The sequence below is a fragment of the Plodia interpunctella genome, chromosome 9 (assembly GCF_027563975.2).
Source record: "Plodia interpunctella isolate USDA-ARS_2022_Savannah chromosome 9, ilPloInte3.2, whole genome shotgun sequence".
Taxonomy (NCBI): Eukaryota; Metazoa; Arthropoda; class Insecta; order Lepidoptera; family Pyralidae; genus Plodia; species Plodia interpunctella.
The window spans coordinates 7,599,368-7,616,927 of NC_071302.1; the positions used below are offsets into that span (position 1 = coordinate 7,599,368).

At 33.7% G+C, this 17,560-nt stretch overlaps 1 long non-coding RNA gene across 1 annotated transcript; it reads right to left on the reverse strand.

Moving 5' to 3' along the window:
• Nucleotides 1-1,920: 1,920 nt before the first annotated feature.
• On the reverse strand, nt 1,921-17,022 carry LOC128672626 (uncharacterized). Its single transcript, XR_008404990.1, has 4 exons — nt 16,844-17,022; nt 15,366-15,414; nt 6,282-6,321; nt 1,921-2,640 (listed from the first exon to the last, which is right to left on the reverse strand). It is a non-coding gene; the product is annotated as an uncharacterized LOC128672626 (long non-coding RNA).
• Between the last annotated feature and the right edge of the window lie 538 nt (nt 17,023-17,560).

The window sequence follows — 17,560 nt, forward strand, 5'->3', positions numbered from 1 at the left end:
TGAAAATTAGATTTAAGGTTTTCTTTTCATGCAAATAAAACTACATTTATTTTTGTTTGAAAATATTTTTATTAGTTTTAAGTTGGTAGGTAACTGTCTTCATTTCACTGATCCAGGCATTTCTTCAGGCGTTATAGAAATAGAACATTTATCAATACATTTATAGTAGCGATTAATTATTAAAATAATATGTTCTGTGCTGGTCAGGGAGCGAAAGAAAAACATAGAAATTGCGATGAACTTCTCCTCCCGCGCTGATCGTAAAAGTCGAGGAAAAGAGGATATATACTGGAAAGTCTTCTCATAGGCCATAAAGCTATCAACTACAGTCATTTGTTTACAGTTGTTTATAAGTACAGGGGTTTTAATAAGTTTATAAAGACAAGATGGCGCGCTAACCATGTAAAATCAAATTCGCTCGAAATGTACCTGCAACATTCAAAATACACGACACAAAATTACGAAGATAAATATTCAAACTATAAATATATGATAGCTCACAGTACTTAATATCGATACGTTGAAAAGTTTTTTTAAAACATACTAGTTCTTACAAATCTTATTTAAATAATTGCACAAAACGCAAAATATTGTAGGATACAATATATAGCACAAAGTAGGTAAGTGTAGGGGTTCAAATGTTTAGTGTTTTTCACCGTCAACTTTGACGTTAACTTTAACGTGTACACAAAATGCAAAGTACGCCATTTTGTCTAAACGTCAGCGGCGCGCCTGTTACATTCAATGTCAAAATGAGGCTGCGACTCACCCTTAAAATATGCCTTTACTTATTAACAATTAATTTATTCATGAATCCCACCAAAAATTCGCAAACATAAAGACTTAAATAGCCCACGTACATCCTAAAACAACACAAAAAGGTTACAAAATCCTAATCCAATATTCGTATCACATGGGCCCGATATAAAACTCAAGTGCATCTAAACCTTACCATAAATCCAGGGGTCTTTACGGTGACGATATATGACGCTATAAAGAATATCGTTGAGCCTACTATAACCGATACTATGTCTTCGCCTTAAGTGTTGTTCTATTAGATTGAGAAATAAAACTTTATTGCACTGATGTTGATGTGTGGACGTAATGGTTACACTTCTGTTATTTTATACAGTAATAAATATAATTATATTTTGCAATGTTTTGATTAATTTCGGAATGCATTTATGACATTAATTTTGGTAGCAGCGTTGGACCGGCCAGACTGACGACAAAATGGTACTCTACTCGTATCATGGGTTTAGTAGGTACTCCGACGATGTACTTATTAAATCCACGACTCGTACATAAGAAACAATTATGCATAAATATTCATACACTCGCTATTCCTAACAATATTTAAAAATTGTAACTAGACTACAAATAACTATAGCTTTTCTCAATATTTTTTTAGTATCTACTGTAATACAGATACAGGTGTGTTTTACTTATTAAAAGGTCACAAATATGTAATTCTCAGAGCGTTTCGACCGTTTCGTTACATTACAATTTTTCAAATTTTAATAAAGACAAGAATTAGTTTTACTATCTGACTTTAATCTTTAATCTGTACTATGGTAATATGTCAATTTTATGAATGATTGATTTTGGAAATGATTCCTTTGATGACAGTGAAGAAGAATGTTTTATGTACTTAAATTCGTTTAGTTTTACTTTCCTTCAATAAAGACTTTCAAGGTATTACCTATTATATTTCATTGATCACGACTGTACTCTGTCCAGTTGCTAATCCATTCAATTATTATGGAGGAGTAAATACTTAGGTACAGAACGACTATCGAAATCCTTATAGTTTTGTATCTATCTAATGCATTTATTGTAGCGGTGTTGGTCAAGTGGTTAATATTGCAAAGAAAGCCGTGTGTGTTGGAACACACACGGCTTTCTTTGGAATGGATTCCATTAAGCCATGAGAAATATGACTAGAAGAGATCATAATGCCTCACAGATCCTTATCCTTACATATTATAAAAAGAAGTCCCCTGTCGCGTCTGTCTATCAGTACGCAATCTGATCTCAAGAACTACCAGGCAGATTTTTGTATGGTTTTCATCAATAGATAATGTGATTCCAGAGGAAGGTTTAGGTGTGTAATTTATTATGGCTTTACGCGAGCAATCTACTTCACTTTACTTATTGAAAGAAGGTCTCAGATAATCAGGTCACACATAACGCTTATTATACGTCCCAGTCAAACATATCAAAAATTTCTTTGAGTGAATGCTAGAGAGACACAAATTTAATAAAGACATGCACATAAAAAAGTATAAATTAAAAAAAAACTAAAAACTTTTTGAAAAATCTTCATATGGAATCTCACGACATGAAAATTTTCCAAAATCAGAAATAAGCTTGAATATCTTCATAATCTTCTTTTTTCAGTTTTTTTTTAACAGCATTAGTAGCGTGGTCTTCCAGCCGTGAGATACCTGTAGAGACGAGCTTCTGATGAGGAGCTTAACTACAAAAGCCCGGATCTACAGGGTAGATCACGAATGTGCCAATTAATATTCTCTTCTTTCTTCTGTTCTCTTCTTGTTCTTCTTTTGTTTCTGTCTTGCGTATACATGTTGACTCTTCCTGTTCTGCGGCCTTCGGAATGACTAGTCTCTGCGATCCCATCTGAAATTATTAATAAACATGTGTTTATAAGTTTGCTTTTATTTTAGTTAAGTAATTAGAATTATAGAGAGGTCTACCACGCGCGTGGTGACATCTATACCGCCACAGCATTAAGAAAAGTGGGGATTCGACGCTCATGGGCTGTGGAAGAAACCGACAGTATGCTCAGATGAGACACAGAATAAAAAAAAACACTATTGTGTTAACTCTTCAGCAAAATTTTTATTTTTATTACTGATATAGCAGTCGATGTTTGTACAACATGTTGAGAATGGCGAGATTATCATCATCATCATCATCTTTGACCATTATTATTGTATAGTAGCCTTGGGCCGTGGCTTCGCCCGCGTGAATTTCCTATGGGAACATTTATTTTTCCGGGATGAAAGGTACCCTATATCTTTCTCTATATTTCAAACTACATGTATGCAAAATTTCAAGAAGATTGGTTGAACAGATAAAGCGTGAAGGGATAACAAACAAACATTCGCATTTATAATATTAGTTTGTTTAAAAAACAACCGTTTCGTATTTTGAATTAGACCATAGCGCCTAAACCATGCACCTATTAAACTCTTTGATTTACTATAACAATAAAACACATTTGAATTTCAGCGTCTTGTACTCATTAATTTTGTAATAATGATCTACCAACGACGTAATTTATGTAAAATATTTTAAAAAGATTAGACTATAGCACCTAACAATGGAACATATAGACAACAACGGCCAAAACTAAGCACTAAGCTTAAATAGAAATAATATGTACTAAAATTATATTTTTTAATAAAAACTTATTACATTATATATAATACAATAACGTAACATTGACAAAGGCCGTGTTGCCGCTCCGCCCGCTACAGCGTAATTAAATTGACGGGGTGACACCACAAAATTATAAAATCACAGATGAGCAACTTTTAGAATTTTAGTCAGTTGATTCATGATTCGCGCTTAGTTGGAAAATTATTGTCAGTTGTCTAGATAAAATCATTTATTTGCGTCACAAAAGACACACACACACACAATACAAAAAAGTAATATTATTTGTTAATTTAAAACTTCTTTCTGCAAACAAAATACCTAATACATTAATAGACTTGATTCCAAAAGAGATACAAAGAAACAGAAATACAAACGTTTAGTTCCATCATACCGAGCATCGCGTAATTAATTATTTCTCTATAAACACAGTTGCTATGGGCTTTAATATCAATAAAATATGAAATTGATGATGAAATTAATGAACTAAACACATTATCTAGACAAGTGTAATTTCTATGACATCGTTATTTTATTGAGACCCGGTCATTTAATATGGAAATCTCATTACGGCAAGAGTCTGACGCGTGTAGAAACATTTATTACAACGTAATTGTGATTTAAATTTAAATTAAACCTATTTCAATAGTCTGCTGGTATAAGGCCACATATAGGATTGTCATAAACCTCTTGAGTTATACAGAAACAATTGTCTTCGCTTAAAATATACTTGATTTCATTTTTGACAGTTACGGGTATTTTGCAGTATAATTTAGAAATAATTTACAATAATTTATAGCCTCATGTGATGTCTATGAAAATAGCTGTTTAGTATGATATACTTAAATCATTATAATGGCATGACATCGTTTATCAAGTTTAAGCACGAGCTTTCCCCAATATAACGGCATTGAATTTACATAAACATTGTCACGAAAAATATCTAAATCTACACACAAAGTAAATAACAACAGCCAATGATAGGTCAAGATTAATTAACGTCCAGCAAACTGCGAAGTTCCACATCAATAGCCCGGAATTCAATTTACGGACACAATACAACACTAGCCAATCCAATGGCATGACGACGGACAACAAATCAGACCATTCGGAAAAATCCCGCGGGATTCGCAAAAAAATAATCTCGACGTCTTTCCGCAAATCATTGCTACCATTGTATACCGATAATGTAGTAGAAGCGTGCTCTAACAAAAAGGTTCACTTAATTGCGCGAGGGAGAATGCTGAAAGGCAGGCATTGTTTCCCACGAGGCCTTTGTACGTCTCGAGCGATCCTCTGACTCATCAATTTCCCAGATTGACGGAGCTCCGATTGAGACTTAGGCCCGTCCAGCTAATTCCCAAAACCCGAGTTTTTCGCGAAACACACCAGCTCGATCATGTCCTCGTTAATCTAGATGAGAACCTCTCTATAAAAGCGATACCAAAGTTTAATTAAATAAATTTAACTTAGACTTTCAGAGCGCTACATTAGTTTAACTAGCGGGAATTAACAGAGGTTTAGAAATCTCGTTTTGTATGGTTGACTAAATATCTAAACGTAATTAGTTGGTATAGAGGAGAGTTACTCTATTTGGGGGATGGAAGAGAAATCCCGTGTAGCCTCCCGCCCCCCTATCAGGGGGCTCTCGTGTCTTCGGGAACCATTAATCTTGTACGGCAAGCAAACAGCGCCTTCGAGTTTAGAGTTGCGCGGAGTCGATAATATAAAGTATTGCAGATATGATCGATAACTTGACCAGCGTCCGCTATTAATTGGCTACCGATAGAGGGTTAACAATATTGATGAAGATATATAATTTCATAACAAAATTTGATTTTTTTTTTGTTTCACTAGCAAGGGGTTAACCTATTTTTTCAAAATATCAATAACATTTAGTCACACGTCGTAAAACAAGCTAATTTCAATATTATGACGTTAAATACTTTAATAAAAGTGTAACAGAAAATCGCAATATTATTACATAACATAATCTCATCATCATGTAATACTAACCTAAACAGAAATATACATGTTAAATAGTGATTCATCGATACCGCCGATTTCCGCCCTAAAACCAAAGGGTTTCAGTATGTTAGCTACGCGGGACGCATAACTAATAGCACGTTCAGCATTGAATATGAAATCCAGGCATCTTTTCCCAACCACTTTTTCTAGTTTGCTGACAGAAAATGACTTTTTCTATCGTTCTATAATAGTAAGGAGATAAGAAAAATATCTTGATACTTTTGAACTTGTTTATGGTCGGAGTGTGTTCAAACATTTTCATCTTTTGTGGGAGCGCTCTTTTTATATTATAATGATTATTACATGACATACAATAAATTAGAAGCAATTTGTGTTTACGTTTTGGTTTCATTATTTATATGTAAGTCATATAAATAATGAAACCAAAACGTAAAGCTTTCCGTATTTGAAATGGTAAAATGGATCCCTTATTGAATTTTCTGTTGCCCGGTTTTCTTTATCATCAGATATAATTTTCATTGCATCAAAAATAATTTACTTCGCAATATTTTGATTTTCTTATTTATGTGAAATGCAAAGGCCATGTCACATAATTCTTCTCATGCTCAATCCAGATCATCTTTCTCGTCTTTAAAAGGCAACAACTAAGGTAAACCTGACCTTAAATTAAAAAGGTAACGTTAAAAGTGAAGTGTGACGTCTAAAAATGATTTAACTTAATTGCAGAAAACATAAGGTTTTCATTTTTAGACGTCACATGCTTAAATTACATTTTCTAGTTGCCAGTATCAAATAATGTGTATTTAGCTAATGTTTAACTTTGTACATTGTTTAAAATCATTTATTTTGTACTTACGGTTACTTCAACTGATAGCCAGTAAATAACTCACCTGTCTTGTTTTAGCCGTCTCCGTGTGTCCCGATCCGCTCCTGAAATATTTCGTCCCAAATGTTACATTTCAATAAGCTTACAGACGTTACTTTTACTTCGGCCATATTTTATCAGAAATGAAATATCTGCATGGGCTGTGATGACGTACGTAAGTACAATTTTATATTTACTTTGAAACTGTGATCCTATATCATATGATCACGAGAAATAACCATCAAGATGAAATGTATAAGATTTGTGTATTGTATTAAATGTTCTAAAAAAACTCAGGTTTCCATTAGCTCAGTTTCCATTTTCAAGAACAATATTATTAAATGAGATCTGTGATTACATAAATAAGGATTATTTTAGATCTTTTTTTTGTTTTCTTTCAGATAATGGAACAAATTTAAATCCCACAACCTGTAGGTGTTTCGGTTGAGTACAAATTTGTGCTACATTAAACTTGATCCCATTAACAAAAGTTTTGCTTTTAATATTTCAGCCTAACGAGTTAACTTCGGACACACGTGTTGCTGAGATTGCCACGAATAGGTAAATAAATAATATGGGTGTGAACATATTCATTTATTTATATATATTATTTATATAATGTTACCTGTATTTAATTAATAAGTATAGTTTTTATGTTTTCTTAGATAATTTCAAATTAAATGATTCTTCGAAAACCAATCACGTCGGATCTTCATCAGTAAGTTTGCATTTGTTTGAAATAAATACGAAAATGGATACTCATTTTTTTCATTATAGACAAAAAGTGCGCAACACGTAAACAAGCTTAGCTATAATATCAATCAGACAAAAACGTTGCACCGAGCTCAGACCGGCAAATATTCAGAACATGGAACGAGCGTCAGCAAAAACTAGATTGCCGGCGGCAGCTGCGACGAAATTGGTAGTCCCCCACACGTTGCTCCTACGAGCTTGCAGAATGCGAATCCCGACAATTTCATTCAATTAATCGTATGTAAATATAAGGTTAACAAACTTCATTCTGTATTTAGGGCCGAACTCGACTAGTGCTATGTTATTCAGTACTAATTAAAGGCAATTTTCGAACAAGTAATAGAATTTTGTTTGTCAAAACTTTTGACGTAAGTTAACTCCTAGCTTCAGTTAGCACAGCATAGCTTACCTGTTGAATCCGGCCCTTATACAATTTGAGCATAAAATTTGCAAATTATATAGGAATATGTTTTTGAAGATGTACTCTGGCAATACAAGTCATAAAATAGTCTCTCAATGAACTGCATTAAAATGACAATGCGCGTTTAAATTCGCTCAAATACAATATTAAGCGGCTATTATCTGCAGCCTGCCATCTATTTTAATTAACTAGCAGTAGTTTTATTAAAACCCAGAAGCCCGAGGTTGGCGGCGCGCCAGCCAACCGCACGAGCTTTACCGTATATTTGCACACATATTACCATAGAACGTGCCGATCAATATGCCTCTATCGGCGATGCTCATACTTCCATACGCGGATTTACTGAGCGTAAAGATCCGCTGTTTATAGGCTACAAATTCAGTACGTGATACAGACTTAATCGTTAAAGTCGATCCGGGATATAGGATATTATAAAACCATATTTTCTGCTGCGTTTATTAAAATACTTTCTAATTTGAAAATTTTACGAGTGAAAAAGGTTTATATTTGAAAAAGTACACGCCCAAAAAATATTCTAACTTATGGTAATTGTTAATATCTAAAACAACAAATTATCTTCAAAACTTTGAATTTCTCATCCAATTCTACAGATTTCAAAAGCACCTACAAGTCACTGTGAGTATTTCCTGTTCCTTTTTTAAGAGACCGTAATAAATTGCGCCGCCGCGCGCCGTAAAGAAAGTACCGGACGATCGGATATCTCAAATATCTGCACGGACGGAGCAGAAACGTTGTTTTTCCGAGAAAAAAACCTGAAGAAAAGGAAAGAAGAGCAAAATTCAATCCGCCAAGAAGCGACAGTGACAAGAAGTTTCCGAATTGTTTTTCTTTAAAGAACAAACAAAGAGAACTGGGAAATTAAACGTAGCATCAAATAAAAGGAAAACTCACCCGTAATGGCGGCCTCTCCCAGATAACGCGTTTCGGAACAACCGCACAAAAGTTTTTCTAGACATAAAAATGGTGTTTTTCTATGTTTTGTCGTGCATTTCATTGTATACTTATATACTATGCAATTAAGTGTTATGTCCTCCAAAATTACAGTTAGATTGTTAAAAATATAAACCCAAGTAAGAAAATCTATCACAAAGAATGTGGTTTGAAAATAAAATTAGAAAACTTAAATTTCATTTCTTTTATAACTTTTGCAAATTACAGTCATGCTATCATCTCTTGATTTATTATGTGAATTTAATTGAGCAAAAGTTTTTTATAATAAATTGAGCAAAAGCAAATATATAGTGAAATTTATTAAATGAAAAACAATTTAATTAACTCATCCGAGCGCCATTTCCAAAAGCATAAACACGACGATAACTCTGAAATAATACTCGTACATGCACCGAGACAATTGCTTCACTTAATTTAGTTGCTAAGTACACTCGCTTTATCTGAATAACGGAACTAGCCTAGTTAAGCTGCAGGCACATTTGCAGGGGCATAAACTTGGCTTCTGCATACACGACGCAAAGCCAGCTCCAAATTAGAAGCTGAGAGCGTATAGTGTACAGAGATGCTAATTAAGCGGCTTAGACTCGGAGATTAAGCTACATGTACTGAGCAGAACAATTACATTTGAATAATGAAAAATTATTGCTACACACGGAAATTAGTCGCAATGTAAGATCTTAATTTACGATAAACGGAATAACAATAGGTAAGAACATAAGAACCTGTAAGTAAGACTACCTATCTTAGATTTTTATTTCGTGGCATAACTTCATTTACCAAAAACGTACTTCCTCTCCTTGTCATTTCGCTAGGTATTTTATATAAAGTAACTAATTATTTTGTATGTAATATTTTACTTTATATTCAGCATGTAATCTTTGTATAATATTATATTTAATAGTTTTATTTCTCTTTAATATTTCAATTGAAAAAAAAAACAATTGAAATAATCAGGGCCTTTAATCGATAAATAAAATAATATATTTCAAGCAAACTTTATTTAGTAAACTTATTCAATTTAGTTACAAAGATATGAATCGATGTAAAATAATAATCGTTGAGGCGTTTAAGGCGCAGTTAGCGGCGCACTAGCGCCCTTATGGTTACTTAAAGCCTAAACACGTAGCCTAAACAAATGAATAACTTGTTAATATAAAAGCTATCGTATGTATGTGACGGATCGCTAATCGCTCATATCTTGTACCAAACGTAGATAGGTCTAAGGTTAAACCCGCTAGAGAGCTGTTAGTGCAAATTGCATTTGCATAATCCTTTGTGCGGTTAGTATCACATAGAAATGGAAACTAAGGATATCTACAATCGAATTTAAATAACACGTTTATTATTACGATGAATAAAAGAATTATCTATCATGATATATAATAACTATAGTGATGTATATAACTATATTTAGCTATCGAATACAATCAAAAATTATATAATGCCACAGTAACGTAACCAAGAAATGACTGTAATAAATCAATTTTATTTCATTGCTTAGATATTTCATTCCATTAAATACAATTTTATAAATTTTCTGAACTAAGTTTAATAAACGCGAGATCACCCTATGGATCAAAATCACCTAACAACTTTTTCTCCACCGAAAGCGGATAGCAAAGTTTAAAATGTGTCATATAAAATTTTATCACACCTTAATCTAAATTCCTATCTCTGAAAAGTGTTATAAATCGCACTTTCCTCCAACTATCGTTAAATAGACGGCAAAGAATTATTTAACATTAGTAGTGGAGTTGCGAAAGTCATTATTCATATTTATGCAAGTTCGCGCGCTAGCAAAATTAATGCGAGACGACGAACATATAAAGTTAAATAAAATGGCTTCCACTGAAATAATTTACGACAACGTATTTCGCATTAAGCTTGTTTTAAATTTTATTTGCTGGATTAGAAAGGATTTATGATATTTAGCTCAGGAACTACGCGAGATTAGAGGAAATGAAACGGATTTGGTTTGCTCTTGTTATCTTGCTTGCAATGTTTTGTTGTTATGTTTAATGTCCCAAAGAAACAATGACAATATTGTGGAATTCATTCAAGATTTTTCAATGATAGCACACCAAAAAACATAATTTCTTGCTTGTAACAGTGGGGAAGGTTGATTAGTTAAGAGTACCTGCTACTCTCTAATGAAAATACTGTACGTCGGCGTAAGATGAAAGAGATGAATTAATTCAGCCGAACTGGCTGGTCTCGATAGCTCAGTGGTTAAGAGCACTGTCCTGGATAGATAGGGGCGCGGGTTCAATTCCCGCTCGATTCCAGAATTTTTTCATCTCATTATTATTTTCAAAAATAAGTTAAAAGGCATGTGTGTCCTGTATAACAAATCCATTTAAACAAAATAATTTTCTGTAAGTGAAAGATGTACAAGTAAAGAGCTTGTTTTTAGTTAATTTGGTAAATAACAAGTTATTTCTCGTTATCCCCATACAATAAATTCAAGACTTAAATGCCACTTACAGTTAAACTTATAAAAACAAAAAGACCAAGCAAAAATTTAAATTTATGAAGGTATATCAAAACAAGGGTCTTCTAAAAATAGATTTTCCCAATTCCCAAAGGAGTAATCTTTGCGAAGTAAGAAACAAATACGTTGATCACAATCATAGTACTAGAAACACTCCAGTGCAGTTTACTGTATTATAATTGTGCCCAAGCTGAATCAAAGATGGCGGCCGGGCGGTGGGGACTGGGGTCGTTCGCGCCCGGAGCGACATCTATAATTCCAGAGCTATCATAAATTAGCATACGTATTAGATTTCCAGGCCACGACTAATTCTGCGCATGACTGTACATAGGTACTTACACATACGTACTTGTACATACGTACATAGACGTAAATCCGACAGCTCTGGCAAATTTGTGAATTGGATAGAAAATTTTTGCTCTGAACTTGAATTTGTTCTGAATTAGACATTTCGTGAAATAGAATTTACTTGCGACTTAAATATGTCGAAAATATTTATTTTCTGAAAAGCAATTCTTTTTCGTGAAAGAAAAAAGAGAATAACTTTTCTTTTAGCAAGTTCAAAATAAAACAACATAACCAAGAAGCCACTAATGTAAGCAATTGCTACCATTCGTTTATTTCTTGACACTTGAATGTAAATATGACAGTGTTGAAACTTGGAAGTTCAGGGCCCACTTATATGACCGTACGCCTGCCTGACGTCAACAACCTAAGTACTTGTAATATAAGTAGCCTTCTTAAAATTTAAAATTTCAACAATTGGAAAATTAATGTTTTAATACGGCAATAAAACAGAACTTCGTTAGACATTTCGAGATTAAAATAAAAGTAGCGAGAAACTCTTGAGGGGATAAGTATAAAGATAAAAGGCATTTTACGCCCGGGCCGCAATAAAAGACCCTGAGACTTGTTGAGCATACTCATTAGTTATTCATTTTCATTTCGTAGTTATGACAACCATTTTATACATTTTGTTTCATATAATCTGAGGTATAAATTAATTATGTTGTACAAGTTGAGCTGACAAATGTATTTTTGTTTTTTTATGGCTGCCACACGATGCCATAATATTAAAAAATCGCAAGTTACATTGTGCAAAAATCACGATCATTCTCTAAACGAAGTAGAGGAAAAACAAAATAAAAGAAAACACAAAAGTAACAATTTGACAAAGCTATTCCCGAGGATTTGGTTACACTGACGTTATCAGCCACAGCCTGTTACCAAGGATAATCTTGATTGACACAGGATAAAAAACATTATATATGTACATGTTTTGTGTGAATATATGTAGAGGTAGGATTATTCGGACTGTAGTCTCTGTTCCATGTTATGATTTTTATTTATTAAATCATTTTAAGATTCAATAATATTGACTGGTGATTGTTTTTTTCATGTGTTACGACACATAAAAAGTACATACGAAACAAGCGTGGAAATGTTCTTAATTAAGGCGGGATTTTAGCGCGAGTTTTAAGAAGAGCGTTATAATAAGGCCGTGAACGTCATGTTTAATGCATGCATACGAACGTATGTAGCATACGATGCACGAACACATTTGAACTCAACAAGAAAATTACATGATTTTAGACCATTAATGAGTGACTAATAAAATTAATATTATTTGTATGTAACTGAATTAGCATTTAAATTAACAACACCAACTCCCTATCTCCCTATCTGATTAGTGCTCGACTACTTTACATTATCGGCTGTGACACTAAAAATAAATATCTAAAAATTTTTAAGATTTGGCTCCAAAAATGTCGAAAACGGTAATCATGATCCAAATCCAACGAGAGAATCACAACTAATGCATTTCGCTAACGGATCCTAATCAAAACTATACTGGGAACACGAAACAGCAGCTGCCAAATTGGTTGGGCCATATCAGGCCCCAAGAGAATTGTTGGAGCCGTAACAAGGATACTCTATTAGCTTTAAGAAGCGCAGCGATTTAGCGAATTACAATAAACAAACATTTGACGTTAACATGAAACATGTGAATGATTTTTACTTTGTGAACCTGTAAAGAGTAGAAAATAAATGAGGAATTCTGTTTTTGTGTTTTTTTTTTTCAAAATTCGATTTAATAGTTTTGATTTTCTATAAACCCATTTTCTACAATTTTAGATATAATGTACTTATATGTTATTATACTTATCATGGTATTATTGAGAATGTTGAGCTTAAGTGGAAATAAATATGTTATTGATGATAATAAAACGGCCACATCATGTAATTCCGTTGACAAAATTTGTGCTCAGACCAACCACATAGCCCGCTCGTGATTTCGCACGGCCCTTATGGTATACACTGTAAAGTTCTGTGTGTTATAACCCTTATCAAGTGTAGCGGAGATACATAGGTATATAGTGTGTAGTATAGATAGGATAATCATTCGGGACTTCCCGGAGGAGTAGTATAATGAATGGCCACAACAATCGGGGCCAAAACGGTGTCTGAAACTATTTGGTTTCAGACACCGTTTTGGTTCCTACAGTCTACAGCATGTCAATTTACCGTGCATGAATCTCTATGATACGGTAATAGCGGCGAGTTTGCAATGAATTTAGGTAAGTTGATATGCTGTCGACTGTACAAGAGTTAGGGCTATCTAACTTACATAGGCAACATCGTGAAAAATTAGCTGAGACGTCATTATATATATTAATTTATAATTTCTTAGTAATTGAATACAAAGACTTCCAATTTTTTGTAAAATAAGACATTTTAAGGACAAAATGTTTTATTTTTTACTATAGATTTTTTTTGATACATTCTTTATTTAGTTATAAGTAAGATGTGGAAAGGCTGACGTGAAAAAAATAGCCTTTCAATTGAATTTTGAAGGGGAATGTGAGATAAAAATACTTTTTTAGGTTTTAAGGTCCCACTGGTGGGCAAAATCTTGGCCATAACAAAAAAATATCAGATTTGATATTAAATATTAGTTATATTTATAGCATGTATTTATCCTGAAAAATTCGAAGCGCCATGTATGTAACACGAAGCTGCGTCGGAAAGATTTGGTAACAGATTAGCTCGTCCCGCAAAATCATAAAATGAAAGTCTCGTATCTTTGTAATAATGGAGGCTAAAAGGAAAATATATAGAAAGATATATCTGCAACATTGTAAGCTATGAAAGATAAAGTGGGACGCTGCATAAATATGGTTCCGTAATAAAAGGGGACTGTATTTACATGAGTTACTCTATCAGATTGTAATATAAAATAACATGAAGCTAACAGAAATCACATTTTTTGTTTTATTTTTATTTGATGGATTGTCACGCGATATTGGAAATTTGAAATCTGTAATTTTTATATCTTATTACTCTAAAGTTTTTTTGTCGATACTTTTACGTACAAAATTTTAATTAAAACAATAAGTAGGTAGTACGAGAAATTCAAGAGTTCCTTAAAGTGTTATTCTGTTTTTAACGTTAAGAATCTCTAAAATCCTAACTGTATTGGATAAGGTCATACAAAGATTTTATAATCACCATTTTGACTAACATATTATTATTAAGCTACAATATATATTTTAGCTTAATAATACGTTATTAATAAGTGTTATTCATATTTAACTGAGACAAGGTAACGGTAAATTGAGATCGGAAAATTCATTAAAATGCAGTTTTATTTTACAATATTTTGTATATAATCGTTGTTTGTCAATATGTATGTAATTAGAAATAAATTTGATAATAAAGGATTATAATTAACTGCAAAATTATGTGAAGGCCACTTCGGCCACATTATTAGGCATAGACATATACTCGCATGTCGAAAACCTCGAACTTTCATGAGTAGCGCCAAGTCCGGAATTTAATAATGCACATTCTGACTAAGCTATATTATTTAGTTATGTACTTCTGCCATACAGCGAATCTGTTCAATCCAAAAAATATCGTGCACCGAATAAAAACTGTATGACTACTATTGTTCAAAACGAAATTCCGTGCGCCCGCCACGTTGCAACGTCGATTCCGACTGCAATGCGTTGCTATAAATTCCTGGCCGGCCAGTAATTTCGCCCGCCTAAGTTATTAAATGCGCGACTCTTTGTAAAAATATGAGAAAAGTTCAAATCTCTTGTCTCAAGACGGCTCACGGCGGAATAACTTTTAGCCGACATTAGCGAGGCTTAAATGTGACGGGTGAAAATTTAAATACAAGTACTCGCCGTTATGCAAATTTTAGTATTTATTTAAATCGTTTATATTTAACGTACGTAACGTTACTTTTAATTTCAAACAATCGCTGATAGATACGTATTGATTAAAATAATAATAATAAATTAAAAAATACAACAAACATATATTATAAAAAATATTATTTAAATTAAAAATAAAAAGTATAAATCTAAGTACTCCCAAAAACAATTGTAAATGATGTTATCTTTGCTATTAAAACAAAATTTAAAAAATATAAATAAAATAAATGCAGGTAATTTATACATTACCTACTCCAACAATATTCTCGTCACATCTTCACGCGACCGCCCGCAGATTCTGAAATGATAAAATAAAATAATTCACATATCAAATCAACAAACAAGTTCCCGCAGACAGACAGTGAGAAGCCAGGTCAAAACAAATAGAAACAACAACTCAACAACACTTGTGCCCGTCACGGAAGGTGAGGGAGAATCGCGTTAGGGACCGTTTGACGCAATCAAATTATATCCGAACTTGGCTCGCCCCTTTACACCGCCCAACTTTCCCAAAATACCGATAAACAGAACCATGTTAAATAACATACCTTTATTTTCAGAATCTTCAAATAAGTAAAGTGTAAGAAAATATTAAAATTCTAAACTCTTTCAACATCAAGTGTCGTTATCGGCTGGAGCTCAGTCGCGTCTAACTTTGCGGCGAGCCGCGCCCCTACACGCTACTTGTACTGAATCTCTACCCCTATTCCGGGCTTCGGGAGGCAATATCTCGTCCACTCAGCAAGGCTTAAGATGAAAAATCTACGCTTTTTAAAAATCAAGTCTACCACTTGATCATAAGGTGCACATTGGGTTAAAAGAACTGGCGTTTAAGGCGTTTGAATGTCTGCCGACTGCATTTGGATACCCGGGGATGCTGCGCAAAATAGGAGCACGAAATATGAACGAGACTGCGAGGCGCTGGCGGGTGGGGAGGGGTGTGAACAGACAGGGGATATTTGAATAGACCGGCTCTTTCCCGCGGCGGCGGGCGGGTGCGGGGTGCGGCAGGGAGCGGGCCTCGTGCTGTTGTGTCGGAAGCAAACTCCGCGGTACAAATCGCAAATGTACAGCAAGCAACAAATGTGCACTTTCCATCACAGTTTTTATCAAGGCATTCGCCAGGAAAAAACAAAGGAGCGGCGAGTAATTGAATCTACCCTCATTACATTATCTGGGAAGCGAGATGTTCGCGCAGAAAATATATTCAGTACGGTTGCTACTGCCCGTGCTAGATCTAAGAAAGGCAACGTACGGTTCGGTTTACATTCATCCGTATACTTACATATTTAAATTGAAACGGCGCCGTCAGTTTCTGAGCAAAAATAAACCAGTTCAGTTTTAAATTAACATAACATTATTCTTTGTTCCATTCTTTTTCTACATTGCGAACATGACGTCTGATAAAGTTACTACTAAGATGATGAAGTACGAAATCGTGCTGCTTTTGTTGAATAAGAACTAGATATCTGCACTATTAAAAATGCAAACGACATTATAAATTTTGATTCATAAATGTTAAACATAGTGAATAAAGGCTACATTTTATAAAACTTTCAAGAATTGATCAGAAATCAATCTACTTAACATTACATAAAAAATATGGTTACGATAAACGTGCATGTTAATTAACAAGACTAAAACTAGTCTAAGCGCGCACTCACACAAAATACTCTTTGCATCCAAATGGAAACGGCTCGTGAGTAATATATAACGTTCATATTTACATAAAGCCAGCCATGAATCCCACAGGCGGCCATGTGGAACACATTGATAACTCACACCTAGCAAGGCACAGTTAACTTGGTTTGCTGGAGAGATGCCAGTTCGGAACACTTTCAACATTTGGCTGCAAGCTGCTTGAAACTCAGAGATTCTCCTTATGACGCCATTTTCATGAATTTGATCTGTGTCAAGTGTCAAGCGTCTTTGCCAAATTTCGAACGAGTTTGAAAATTTACGATGATTTTATTGTATGCTGTAAAGATGAAGTTTCTAATTTGAGAAAAATTTAAACCCGTGCTTGAAATTGCTTAAAATCTACATTATTGCATAGATTGCTTCTATGCAATAATGAAGAATACTTTAATTGTTAAATATATCAGTTAAAAAGTTATTCATTTAATAATTTTAAAAAATTATATTTTTAATCGAGCATCGTTCTTTTTTTTCTCACTGAAAGCACAAGAAAAAGATCGCAAGGGAATTTTGCACTCTAGTTAAAGATGTAGCAGCTGGTGTGTGAAATGGAGAAGGCAATGGCAATTTATCCATTAAAAACATTAAAAACGAAAGTTTCGAAGTTCTATACACGATTCTTATTCAGTCGGTCACTCTCGAAAAGGTGGGCAAGCGATATTCTATATAATAGACAATAAAGGCATTCTGTGCATTTCTTTCAAAAACCTGATTCTTCGTAACTATTTATTTTCCACTTACACCCC